Source organism: Lutra lutra, chromosome 8 (assembly GCF_902655055.1).
Source record: "Lutra lutra chromosome 8, mLutLut1.2, whole genome shotgun sequence".
Taxonomy (NCBI): Eukaryota; Metazoa; Chordata; class Mammalia; order Carnivora; family Mustelidae; genus Lutra; species Lutra lutra.
This window is the reverse complement of record NC_062285.1, coordinates 17,568,171-17,582,447: the sequence shown is the minus strand read 5'-3', so window position 1 is coordinate 17,582,447 and position 14,277 is coordinate 17,568,171.

Here is a 14,277-nt window from a genome sequence, read left to right as displayed (position 1 = left end):
TGTGGGAAGATGTCCAGGGTACTTTATATGATGAAAATAGCAAGCACATAACAATATGTGGAATATGATTCTGTTTTTTTCAAAGGGGATGGTCATATGCTTTTATGTGCAAGGAAATTTCTGGAAGGATATGTAAGAAACTGTTAATAGAAATCACCTCTGGAAAAGAGAATGAAGAGTGGTGGTAATGGGAAGTTGAGGAATTAATTTTCTTTCTCTTCTTCCTTACAATGTGAAAGTCTTACCCTTAGAATTATTATTTTTATAAAACTTTATTAAAGAATATGATGTTAGCTATCGGTTTAGTATTTGCCAAGAAGTTTTTAAAATTTTATTATTATCAGGAGTGTTGGTTTTTTAGCACCTATTAAGATGACAGGGGTTTTCATATGTGGCCCCAATGTATGATTTCTTACTTTAATTATGGTATTATTAAAATACCTGGCATTTCAAGGACAAAATCTACCCGATCATGTTAAAAATTACTAAGCTTCATTGAATATAATTTGTTAATATTTTCTTTTTTTTTAAGATTTTATTTATTTTTAAAGATTTGAGAGAGACAGAGCATGTTGGGAGGGGCAGACGAAAAGGAAAGAGAATCCTCAAGCAGATACTCTGCTGAGTGTGGAACCCGACACAGGGTTCAATTCCACGACCTTGAGATCATGACCCGAGCTAAAACCAAGAGTTGGACACTTAACCAACTGAGCCACCCAGGCACTGTCAAGATTTTATTATTATTATTATTATTTTTAAGATTTTTAAAGATTTTATTTATTTATTTATTTGACAGACAAATATCACAAGTAGGCTGAGAGGCAGAGGCTTTAACCTACTGAGCCACCCAGGTGCCCTAAGATTTTATTATTTTTTTTAAGTAATCTCTACACCCAGTGTGGGGCTCGAGCTCACAACCCCCAGATCAAGAGTTACATGCTCTATCAATGGAGTCAGTCAAATGTCCCTGGTTTTGTCATATTTTCAAGGGGAATTTTGACATTGAATTTCTTATGAATTTGTATTTTGAGTGTACTTCTTGTAATATTTTTGACAGGCTTTACATAATTATATTTACTTCATAAAATGGGTTAAATTGTTGTATCTTATGCATTTAGAAAGGGAATTATATTTCTCCTTAAAAATTTGCAAAGATTTGCCCATGGGAATGAGCCTTTTTTGATTTCTTCTCTGGTTTTGATCTACTTATTTTTTTCTATTTCTTGATTCAGTGTGGGTGATTTATGTTTTTCTAGAAAAAAAATAACAGCATATAGCTAACTACATATAGTATTCTCATATAATAATAAAAAAAAACCTTTCCATAGCTATTATGTCTCCTTTCTAATTTATACATTCTCTTTTTAAAAAATAGGTTTGACAGATATTTCCCTGCTTCCTATTTTTTACAAAAAAATTACTTTTGGAATTGGTCAATAATTGTGTTTTTTGTTTGTTTTCTAATTCACTGATTTCTGCTTCAATGTTTCCTTAATTCTCCTTTTCTCAAAGTTAATTTTTTTTAGCAATTTCTTTTTTTTTTTTTAAAGATTTTATTTATTTATTTGACAGATGGAGATCACAGGGAAGCAGGCAGAGAGAGGAGGAAGCAGGCTCTCCGCTGAGCAGAGAGCTGGTTGAGGGGCTCTATCCCAGGACCCTGGGATCATGACCTGAGCCGAAGGCAGAGGCTTTAACCCACTGAGTCACCCAGGCGCCCCTCTCAAAGTTAATTTAAGCATTACTTATTTTTATTGTTTCTTGTTGAATTTTCTCCTGCTAAACAATGTTACTAAGGCTGGTCTGGTTTCAAATGACTTTTGGGTATTTCTAAAAATTAAATATAATCTCAGAAGAGGAAGATTTTTCTATCTCTGATGGAATGATGTCATTTAAAGAACTGTGACTCAGTCTCTTGTGGCAAATTTCTAAAGACTTTTTTAAATGTTTGAGTAATGGAAATACAATTGCAGCAAGCTTATGGCCTATTCTGAAGGGCCCAATGCCTAGTTGTATATATAAAACCAAACCCTGTGCATTTGCTAGAACATCATCTGCCTTTATATATTTGAAAAGAATTAAGTGCTAAGACTTAGAGTAGCTCGCATTTGCTTAATGGGATGTCGTCTGATATGGCATACTGTAACTGAAGATATGTTTAAATGATTTTTCTGTTTTGTGGAAATGTGTTTACATCCCTTCTGTGTATAGCCTGGCTCCATATTTGCTTGTAATTGAAACTAATCCCAAATAGAAATGCAGATTTTTCAAATACAAAGATTAAAAATTGTTCACATGACAACAAAATTTTCTCTGCAAAAATCAATTTACTATGATGATGTAGATGAAGGCAGAACATTTTTTCTAAAATAATTTTTTAACACTCTGATAGGCTACATTATAAGCAATAAAAAGAAGTAATAAAAAATACTGTACCAAGAGAAAGGCAGATTTGCAAGTGTGACCTTTGCCAACATATGTAGCAGAAGACCATCAGATCCACGTGTTTGTAGACTATGTAACAGTATTTAAGTGACCAGGAAAGGAAGAATTTTGTGGTCAAGAAAGTGGAAATGCCCTTTTTAACATATGACCCTGGCCAGTCCCATCTCAAGTAACTGTTGATCAAGTTACAGATGGTTGGCAAGCCAGGTGGGAGGGAAGAGAAAGATCTGACAAAGTTGCAAAACACAGGCCACAAAGCAAGTGGCTGTTATCATTAAAAATACAAACTTACTGAAGTTTTCAATATTTATAATGCAAAGACAAATTGTTTTGTAAAGCATTCCAGAAAAAGTTGCTTCAAATTGTTTTGTAAAGCATTCCAGAAAAAGTTGCTTCAAGAGGTTTTTACATAAAATTTTAGAGAAGACAGAACATGGCTTTAGGAATAAAGCAAAAACTAACTAGACACCTCCCCAATCTAGTAACTTCATGATTATGATGGAAAACATTTTTTGAATATATATATATTTGAAATACACATATATTTCTTTTGCACCTACATGCATTTCAAGTTTTTTAAGTTTTCAGTTTCCAAACGTTTAAAACATGTGTCTGTGCTCTAGGAATTTACTTTGAGACATTAGGAACCAATAAATGGAAAAGCAAACTTTTATCTCTACCAACTTTAAACAGAGGCATGTATATATAAATTTATGTATTCAGTATTGGTCTTAACTGGTTGCCTTTTAAAGTAGCAGTTTAGGGTTAACAAGACAGTAAGCCAGAGCCAAAAATAACCCTAATTTTGTTGGTTGTTATGGCTGTGAAATTTTCAGTAGAGCACAGACCTTAAAGCCCAAATGCTGCTAAAGGATTACCTAGGAAGTAGAGCCTGAGGCCAAGTTTAAGTGCTAAGATTTTATTAGGAGGTACAATCCCAGGGCAGCAAGGGTAAGGGGAAATGCAAAGGAAGCAAATACAAGGCAGTACATCACTGAGCTGAAAACAACTTCACAAGAAAGTAGCGCTGATTGCTCAATCCCAAAGGAATGCTTCCAGACAAACCTTACAAAACCATCTTGTCTTGAGACCTACGGAAGAAAAGGGGGAAGAATTTATATGCGGGCTACTTCTTGCTTTCTGTCCTTTTTGGCTCAAATTTGCCCCTTGAGGCTCTAATGCACCACTCTTCTGGGTATGCGACATGACCTCTCCAGGCTGTTGCCTGGGATGCAAGAGCCTGTTGAACCTCAAGCTTTTTCTCCTGAGTCTGGGACTGATGGGAGGAGCCAGAGGCTCCCACCTCAGAACCGTGTTATGGGAGGCAGTGCTGAAGCCGGACCCTCAACCTGGGGGAGGCGACGCTAAGAGGAAGCCACAGAAGCAGAGGCCAGGCCTCTGCACTGAGCAAGAAGTTAAGAGGGGGGTTGAGGGTGGGACTGAGCAAATCTAGGGAGGTGCATAAACTGGGTCCAGTGCAGTGTATCCTTCTAGGACTTGCGCTAGTCCCAGTGCTAGTGGTCACTGATTCTTACGGGAGGAGGAGTCCTTTAATCCAGAAAGAGCACACATTGAGGTCTTAGATCTTGTAAACCAACGCGTCCCGTAATCCTCAACTACCTCTAGCAACTACCTTAACTGTTCCCCCCCCCTCCTCTTTTTGAGGAGTAATTTAGATATACCACAATTCACCCATTCAGGGACTACGGTGAGATAAATTTTGTCAACCACTTGTCTTGTAACCACCACTCCTATCAAGATACGGAATTGTTCCTTCATCCCCCAAGAGTTGCCTTCGGCTCCTTTGCATTCCATCCCAAGCCCACTGCCTTCCGTCACCCCAGTTTTGCCTCTTGTAGAATTTCATATACCTGGAATCACACAGACTAAGGCCTTTTGTGTTTCCCTTTTCCCCCATAGCACAACGTTTTTCAGATCCTCCATGGGGCTCCATGCATGAAGAGTGTGTCCCTTTAATTCCTATTTTTGGAGAACTTACTCTGAATGCTAAACATAGGGCCTTTATCTCATCTGGGATCCTCACCACCATCCTGCTTCACAGTGGAGGGACCCAAGGCTCAGGGAGCCCAGGTGGGGTTTGAAGAGGGGCCCCAGGCCTACGCCTAAAGGTCACTCAGCCTGGCGGCTCCGCACAGCATGCTCCGGAGCCCTGCCTGTGACACCTGCTGTCCAGGTCGAGCGGGCAGATGGGGCTTGGCCTTGCACAGGCTGGGCCAGGCAGCTCGGGGCTTAGGCCCCGCGGACACCCTCCGATGTCTGAGCCACCGCCCCTTAGGCCGTCCCGGGGCGGCGTGCTCCCGCCGAGCTGCCAGCCGGGGCCACTTCCAGGAGCGGAGGCGGGGCCGCCGCGGAGTTCCGGAGCCACCGCGGCTGGACTCAGCTGAGGGCCGCGCGGCCGCGTTTGTGCGGACGCGTCACGGCGAGGGCTCCGGCTCGTGCCGCGTGCCTGGGCGTTTCACCCCGCGCCGCCCGGACGTTTTCCTCCGCGCGCGGACGGCGCTACTTCCCGCCACGGCCTCCCGGCAGGGGAGATGAGGGGAGATGAGGGGCGGGTGCCGAGTCGTCGCCGTGGGCGCGGCGTCAACCGTCGCCGCCGCGCTGCCTCCTCCGCCCGAGGGGAGAGGGCGAAGCGCGCGGGTGGCACGCCGCATCCGCCCTTCCAGGGCTGGCCGCCACGTCCCTGCCCCCAGAAAGGACGGTGGGCCGGAGTCGTTTTCTCCGCCTCCACGTCCTCCTCGCTGCGATAATATCTGGAGACTTCATTTTAGGGATGCAGTGGAAACAAAGATGATGGTGTTTTGCCCTGTGGCGTGGAGCGGCCCGCCCGCCGCTATTGTCTGGCTGCCTGACGGGAGCAGCAGCGCTATTTTTCTTACTCGGAACGTGGTTATTCGGGGGCAGCGGAGGGACTTACAAGGAGGCTTTGTCTGCAGTAAAAGAGCTGTTGCGAAACGGCCTCCCCTGAATGGCCGCCGGGCCGCCTTCCGCGGGGACCGCGCGGGGCACCGCTGGCAATTTTTTCCATATCAATTAAAGAAAGGAAAAATCTGCATTTTCCTCCGCACGTTTTCATTCAGATTTGAGCCCTAGTGTCTGCCGCCGTAAAGAGCTACCATCCGCCTTAATCTCCTTTAATATTTTAGTCTTCAGCTACTCTTAAAATTTTTCATGTAACCGAGTGGTTTGGGGACCCTTAGAACAGTCTTTGCTCGCTCAGAAATAATTAGAAAACTGTGGAGGTGGGCGATGCTCACACACAGGGAGAGCCCGCATTTGTTTTGTTGAACCCACCCGGGGGGCCTCAGACACAGGCCCTGACAGAAACAGCGGGGCTGAGGCTGAGGAGGGAGGGGATGGGGGAGGGGAAGGAGGGGACGGGGGGAGGGGCGGGAAGGAGGGGGACGGGGCTGTTGAGAGGTTATTTGGGGATCCCCAAATTGTGGCTTTTTTATGAATATGCAACGAAAGCGCCTGGTGGGAGACGGTGAGGGGCAACTGGACGTTAAGAAAGGGGCTTGCGGTCAGCTGAGAAGCCTCTATTGTGTGATCACACAACAACCTGCAATGACGAGAGAGGGGAGCAGAATATGTTCCGATAGCACCAAAGTTTGGGTTTTCGACTCGTTCCTGCTTATCTCCCTTACTCCTCTTCAGAGCATTTATAAATAACCACCTGATAATGTGTATTTTACGCGTTTATTGGCGTCTCTCCCCACTGGATAGAAACCTATTGGGAGCTGGGAGTTTACTGTTGTTCCCTGGAGCCTAGTATGGTACCTGGCAAAGTACTTGGGGCTTTGTAAATATTTACTGAAATCAGTGATTACCAAACAGACATGACGCGATTTAAAGGCATCGGGGGAGAAACATAAACCCGAAAGCCACATGACACAAGGAAAACCGATCTCTTCAAACCTGCTCTTCTCATTGTGGAGCAATAATTGATAAGGAAGAGCCGAAAGACGGTCACACCACCATTCCATTTTCCAAAGAAGAATAGGAAAATAAGAGTTTGCACTTCCAGGTCGCTTTTCCTTCATTCTAGGGATTGATTTTCTGAGGTGAGCCTACCAAAAGTCTGTGAGGAAAATGAGGTCCTTTCTTACTAATCCTGTGTAACCCTCTGCACATGTTCACCTCTGTCTGGGAGTCTGTCTGATGAGCAAGACATGGGGCTTCCAGACATTCAGAGCACAAGGTTTTTTGTCAATGTTCGATAAATATTTTTCTGTTCTTCAGTCTTTATGTCATATATAGTACACATCTGGGGAGTGTGTTTCACAGGAGAATTAGCTGGCTAAATCCTTTTCACTACCTGAACACCCTTTCAAAAATGGCCCCAAAGGATGATGATTAATAAATGATGGGTTAGGTTTTAAAAAGAAATATTTCAGAGCAAGAGTGTGCATGCGTTCACATGAGGGAGGGGTGTTTGCTAGTGGGTGAGTAAGAGGAAAAAACATTCTGTGCTGACAAGGAGCTGGTGTAAGGCTGGGTCTCACCACCCTGAGATCATGACCGGAGCCAAAATCAAGAGTCGAATATTTAACTGGCTGAGCCTCCCAGGCTCAGTTTTGAAGGAAGTGAAAGTGCAGTGTTTGAAGAGAATCAGAATAGCTAGCTCCTTTGAGGAATTATCCCTGTCTCGACCTCCTTTTCTTTGGAACTTTGGTTAGGAAAGGACCACAATCACACCTTGGCTAGGAAAGTTTATAATACCTGTCAGAGTATACCTATCAGGTTGGAAAGTTTCTTCATAAAATATAAACTTAAGATTTTATATCAACGCCTCAGTTGTCCAGTAATCATGGCATCCTGGTATGCAAAACCGGAGGTACCTTGGGAAAGCGTTCATTCATTCAATAAATATACTATGTTTATTGAATATTTTCTGTCAGGCATTGTTCCAGATGCTGTAGAGATAGCAGAAAAACAAAACAAAGCCCCAACAAAAATCTCTCCCTTGTTTTATATTGTTCAACTTCCAGATCCCTTCTTTCCACCCTTTCACTGCATCTTTTAAGCATCAAGTCCTTTTAAAAACCTAACTTTTGGCCAAAAAATCATTTCTCAAATTTTCTTTTTATAGCTATAATTTTTTAAAGTTTAAAAGTGACTTTCCTGGATTCCTCCAGTTAGCTATGATATAAGTGAAGATAATTACTATCCAGTCAGCTTTCACCCTTCTATGAGAATGTTTCCTTCACCTAGACTTTATCTGACTATACCGATCTTATAGTAGCATACAATAAAACATAATATGGAGAATAGCAATATTAAATTTTTAAAAACAGTGTTTTCTCAGATTTTTATTTTTTTAAGGTGTAAACTAAATGCTGTTGTAGAGACTTAGAAAATAAAATGAAGAGCAAGGTTTTATTTTTTAAAAAATTTTGATTTATTTGACAGAGAAACAGCGAGAAAGGAACACAAGCAGGGGGTAGTGGGAGAGGGAGAAGCAGTCTTCCCCTTGAGCAGGGAGCCCGATGTGGGGCTCCATCCCCGGACCCTGGGATCATGACCTGAGCTGAAGGCACATGCATAATGACCTGAGTTACCCAGGCGCCCCAAGAACAAGGTTTTAGTGCACAACATAATACCAGTAAGAATTTCAAGCCTATATTATCATAGTTGTACTAACTCTGCTCTTCATCACCAATTTTCTCTAAAATTTCTTCTTTTCATTCAGTCTAAAATCCTCATACATAGGAGTATGGCTTAACTACTAGCTATGGCCTTCACATTGAAATGTGTTATAGTTCAAATTTGCTTAAACATTCTTCTGAACTATCCTATGTTCCTGCTCTTTCTCTTCAGCCTGAACTGAGGAAGCAGACCTCCTCTCTGTCCTCCCTATCTTTCTTCATCTTCCTCCCCACCAGTTGCTCAAGCCTAGGAATTACAGCTGTATTCCCCAACGTGCTTGTTTTTCTCAACCCTGGTTAGCATGTTAGAATCACCTGGGAGACTTTAAAAAATACTGGCTTCTTGGGCCTGCCCCTGATCAATGAATTAGAATCAGTGGAGGTAGAGTCTCAACACTTGCATTTTTATAAAGCTCTCAAGAAATGTGAATGAAAGCCAGTCTGAGAAACGGTGCAGTGGGCAGCTCAAGTATCTAAGGCAGTGTTTCTCAAACTTCAGTACTTCAGACTCACCTGAAAAGGCTTGTTAAGATACAGGTTGTTGGGGCGCCTAGGTGGCTCAGTGGGTTAAAGCCTCTGCCTTCGGCTCAGGTCATGATCCCAGGGTCCTGGGATCGAGCCCCACATCCGGCTCTCGGCAGGGACCCTGCTTGGCCTCTTTCTCTGCCTGTCTCTCTGCCTACTTGTGATCTCTGCCTGTCAAATAAATAAACAAAATCTTAAAAAACAAACCACACAGATTGTTAGGTCCTATACCGGGAGTTTCTGATTCAGTAGATTAGGGGTTGGGGCCAAGAATTAGCACTTCTCTTCTAACAAGTTCACAGGTGATGCTACTGCTGCTATCATGATATAGTTCCCCAAACAGGGGCAACATAAAACAAAGAAAAAGAAATCAGAAAGATTGTATTTGCTATTTCAAACAAAGCTTCAAAGTTAAGTATCATGGTGCAGATCAGAAACTCTTGGGCTTCTTTACCTTTATTTTATGGTTTATAAGATTTTTGATTTAGGATTGTATTTAGGGAGAGAGATGTGACTCCCATAATTTTTCCACTGCTGGGTGTGGCTTCTAAAAATCTTAAGCCTTAAGTCTCCCACGAAGTAATGCATCTCTTCCTGTAAACCTCAGCTTTCATCCTTCCATGAGAACATTTTCTTCACCAGATTTTACCTGAGCACCACAAGTCATAATGGCCCACAACAAAACATTATATAAAGAAAAGTAAGGTAAAACACACACACACACACACACACACATACACACACCCATACACACAGGCACATCTTTCATTTCTCATTAAGGCAGAAATAGTGTTTATCTTGTCTTCTAGGCGATGGTGAATGTATCTTGTGCGTTTAATTCTATGACAGAGAACTTGACACATGGAGGGCATACAAATATCATTGCAGAAGGACTGTCAGAGTTATGGAAATGAAAAATACTTTTGCTTTCAAATAACTTTGCCATCTGTTTTGGCAGTTTATCTTCCCTCTACCAGCCCATGAGATAGCTTATATGGAGAAGATCAGGTGCAGGAATAATTTAAACTTGCCCTGAACCATACATCTCGTTAGGTATGAAGTGAGTGCTCTTGGCTTTCAAACTCGGCATTCTTTTCTCTAGAACATGCTGTAAATCAAATGCCAGACAGTGAATCTGAAGGGAAGAGGGAAAGAATTTGAGATTTTTTTTTAACCCTACAGAAGTGAAATCTAAGAAAAACTCTAAACAACAACAACAAAACCAAAACACCTTACAATTTTCAAGCCTACGTAACAGGGTTATTGTTTAGTTAGCATGTAGTGCAATTTATGAAACTTGAGGGAAGAATAATATGAAAAGGTAGCAAGACAACATGAACAGACCTCAAGGCCATTATGCTTAATGAAATAGGTCATGCAGAGAAAGACAAATATTGTGAGATCTCACCTATATATGGAATCTGAAAACAGAGAAACAAAAAAACCCAAGCTCATAGAGAACAAAGTGGTAGTTGCCTGAGGGGGTGGGAGCCCAAATAGATGAAGGGGGTCAAAGGGTACAAACTTCCAGCTATTAAATAAGTCCTGGGGATGTAATAAACAGCATGACAACTATAGTTAATCATACTATATTGTGTATTTGAAACTTGCTAAGAGAGGAAATCTTAGAAGTTTTCCTCACACACACAATTCTGTAACTGTGTGTGGTGATGGATGTTAGCTAGACTTATTATGGTGGTCATTTTATTTTATTTCATAGTATATCAATTTTGAATCTATATCTGAAACATAATATGTGTCAATTATACCTCAATTTCAAATAAGAAAAGGGAGTAAGAGAAATGCAAGTGATTTAAGGTAAAACATTTGCATAGCTGGCAAATAGTCCAGGGGTCTGAAAGAAATCTGATGGACCTTTAAAGAAAACAGGGCAGAAGACTCATTGTTTCAATTAACTAAGTTACTGAAGTTACAAGCCACCCCCAAATTCCGAGACTTAAACAAAGACCATTTTATTTGCTCACAAGTCTTTGGGTTGGGAATTCAGGCAGGGCTCAGTGAGAATGGCTCTTCTCTGCTCCATTCTTGACTAGGGTACCTCAACTGGTGCTAGAGATCCAAGGTGGCCTCATCCACATGTCTTGTTCCCCTCCACATGCCTCTCTTTCCCTCTCCCTCTCCATGTGGTATTACATAATTTAGTAGCCTAGCTCAAACATTCTTACATGGTGGCTGTCCTCCAAGGGGGTAAAGGGATCACATAAACATTATTCTGCCTGTAGTCTTTTTTTTTTAAAATTTAAGTTTACTTATTTATTTGACAGATAGAGATCACAAGTAGGCAGAGCAGCAGGCAGAGAGAGAGAGGAGGAAGCAGGCTCCCTGCGGAGCAGAGAACCCAATGTGGGGCTGGATCCTGGGACCCTGGGAACACAACCGAGCCAAAGGCAGAGGCTTTAACCTACTGAGCCACCCAGGCGCCTCTATTCTGCCTATATTCTATTGGTTAAAGCAAGTCGTAGGGCAAGCATGGATTCAAGAGATTGAGAAATAGATCCTGTTCTTGATGGGACAATTGTACAGGCACATTGCAAAACAGATGTGGTTATGCTGAGTTAAAGAAGACTGGCAAAAGAGTACATTCTGTGTGATTCTATTTATATGAAATTCTAGAAAAGGCAAACTAATCTACAGTGACAGAAAGCAGCTCATCATTGGTTGCCTGGGTCTGGAGGGTGGAGATTGACAGCGAAAGAGCGTGAGGGAACCTGTTGGGGTGATAGATATGTCCTGTACCTTGATTGTGGTGGTGTACACATAGGTGTATACATTTGTCAAAATGTGTGCACTTTATTATGATTATTAGATAAAATTTTTAAAGAACAGGAAATAGGAAGTAGGAGGGACTGTTGTGATTATTCTCAGAAATAATCTACTGTACATAAAAACTTCAATCTGAAAGAACATTTGAAGATTATTTGGTTCAGTATCTTCACTTTACAGATAAAGGAAAGTGAGGTCAAGAAAGAGGAACTTGCTAGTTAGTAAAAAAAAAAAAAACCAGAACTGGAACCCAGACTCCTGACCACAGGCTTCCTGTCACTCCTCCCCTCCCACAGCTTCTTAGAAGGTTGGAGAAAAGGATGCCCTGAGCCTGTGTTTTCCTGAGATTTACTTATATGTGGGTATATATGGAAATGAGAACTGGACTACGAGAGCTGTCATATCCCTTAGTACTCTAGAAGTTTCTACGGTCCAGTAGTCAGCATGAAAATTCAAGAGCAAGGGTTCTGTGCTCTGTTTCTAGTTCTGAGAAACTATGGACAAGTTCCTGTAACTATTCCATAAGTCGCTGTCTAAAATAAAGGTGGATGGAGCAATATTTATAAATAGAACTAAACACTGCGTGTGTGTGGGAGGATTTGGACTGCGTCACAGCACCTGTTGTCTGCCATGCTATCTTTGAGTTAAGAGGTTACTGGTGGAACCTCTATCTTAAGAGGTTACTGGTGGAAAAGGACAAGGAGAGCTATGGAACTATTGAAACATTATTATTTACTTAGGTTTTTCTAAGTTAACAAGACCACCTTTTAGGCTGAGGTAATAATTATTGCTACCTTTCATAAAGTGCTCCATAGAGTAAGATAGAGTTGAAATAATAATACATAGTATTTCAACCTATAGTAATATGGAAACGTCAAAATATATTTAGAAAATTTGGAAAGTGGACACTGTCAGTTCTCTATGTTTAGTATACTGTCTTTCCCCAGAAAAAAATGAATTCGAACCTTGTCCAAAGTGTCCCAGACATTTATCAGATGTGTTCATTAAGTAATTATTAAGTAATAATTATTAAGTAATAATTATTAAGTATTATTTATATATTTTTTATATTTTATATTAATTATTATAATTATTATTAAGTATTAATAAGTATTATTAAGTAATACCCTTCTGATCTTGGGCAATTACGCAGAGAACTATGGACTTCAACTATGGATGGAATCTGGACTTTTTGCTAACATAAAGTCACCTTATTTTTTTATTTTAAAGATTTTATTTATTTACTTGAGAGAGAGAGCACGAGAGGGGAGAAGGTCAGAGGGAGAAGCAGACTCCCCGCAGAGCTGGGAGCCTGATGCGGGACTCCAACCCGGGACTCTGGGATCATGACCTGAGCCAAAGGCAGTCACCCAACCAACTGAGCCACCCAGGCACCCACAAAAATCACCTTTGAAAATAGTTACCAAAACACTAAAAAAAAAAAAAATGAATGATTCAACAAGTTTTTTTTTCAAAAGAACATCACTCTGATAGATTTCTGAATCTTGGGTTTTTCTTCATTTTGGTTTTGGATGGTTGTTATCTCCCCAGTTTTCTAATACCTGTATCTTTTTTTTTTAAAGGTGTTTTATTTATTTATTTTCTTTTAATTCCAGTGTAGTTCACATATAGTGTTATATTAGTTTCAAGTGTACAATATAGTAATTCATCATACATCACCCTGTGCTCATCAAGATAAGTTTACTCTTAATCCCCTTCACCTATTTTACCGCCCCCCCCCACCTCCCCTCTGGTAACCATCTGTTTGTTCTTTGTAGTTAAGAATCTGCTTTTTGGTTTGCCTCCCTTTTTTTCCCCCCTTTGTTCTCTGTTTTGTTTCTTAAATTCATGTATGAGTGAAATCATATGGTATTTGTCTTTCACTAACTGGCGTATTTTGCTTAGCATTATATTTTCTAGCTCCAGCCATCTCTAGCTCCAGCCATGTTGTTGCAAATGGCAAGAATTCATTCTTTTTTTTAATGACTGAATAATATTCCATTGTGTATATGTGTGTGTGTGTGTGTGTGTGTGTGTGTGTGTGTGTGTGTGTGTGTAGTCCATGAGCAGGCAATGCCTTCCCATTTCTTTGTGTCTTCTTCAATTTCTTTCAGCAATGTTTTCTAATACCTATGTCTTAAAAATTACTATATGGTAAACAACTTATTAAATGAAGGGACACTGCTTTGTGTCTTGAAGTTGTGGTTTCTGTCTCAAAGCTGCTGATTAGAAGGATCCTGTTCTTTCACAAACTTGAAATGCAGTTTCAGAATAACTCTCCCAACCCAACACTAATGCCAGGTGGAAAGTGAGGCATTTGTGCAAACAATTCAAACCAAAAATATCTACTCTTGTTTGGATTACCTCAGCTGGGCAGTGCTTTGGTTCTGAATTGATTCCCCTTGGATTAAGTTGGGTTAAAGAGGGAAAAGCAATGGCATATAAGGAAATTAGCCGAGGGCTCTCTTAGAGTTTAACCTTCAGCAATCCTTGAAATTTACCTTGGTTTAAGCCAGATTTTCTTTACAAAATTACAATTCCAGGGGCACCTGGGTGGCTCAGTCAGTTAAAATCTGCCTTCAGCTCAGGTCATGATCCCTGAGGGTCCTGGGGTCCTGGGATCCAGCCACGTGTTGGGCTCCCGGCTGCAGGGAGCCTGCTTCTCCCTCTCCCTCTGCCCCTCTCCCCTGCTTGTGCTCTCTCTGTCTCTTTCTCAAATAAATAAATAAATCTTTTTTAAAAGTTAAACCTCTTTCTTGAATAAATATATAAAATCTTATAAAAAAAACTTACATTTCCACTCCATGGCTGCCATGTTTTGAAATAGCTGGACTATACAACATGTAGTGTTTATCAT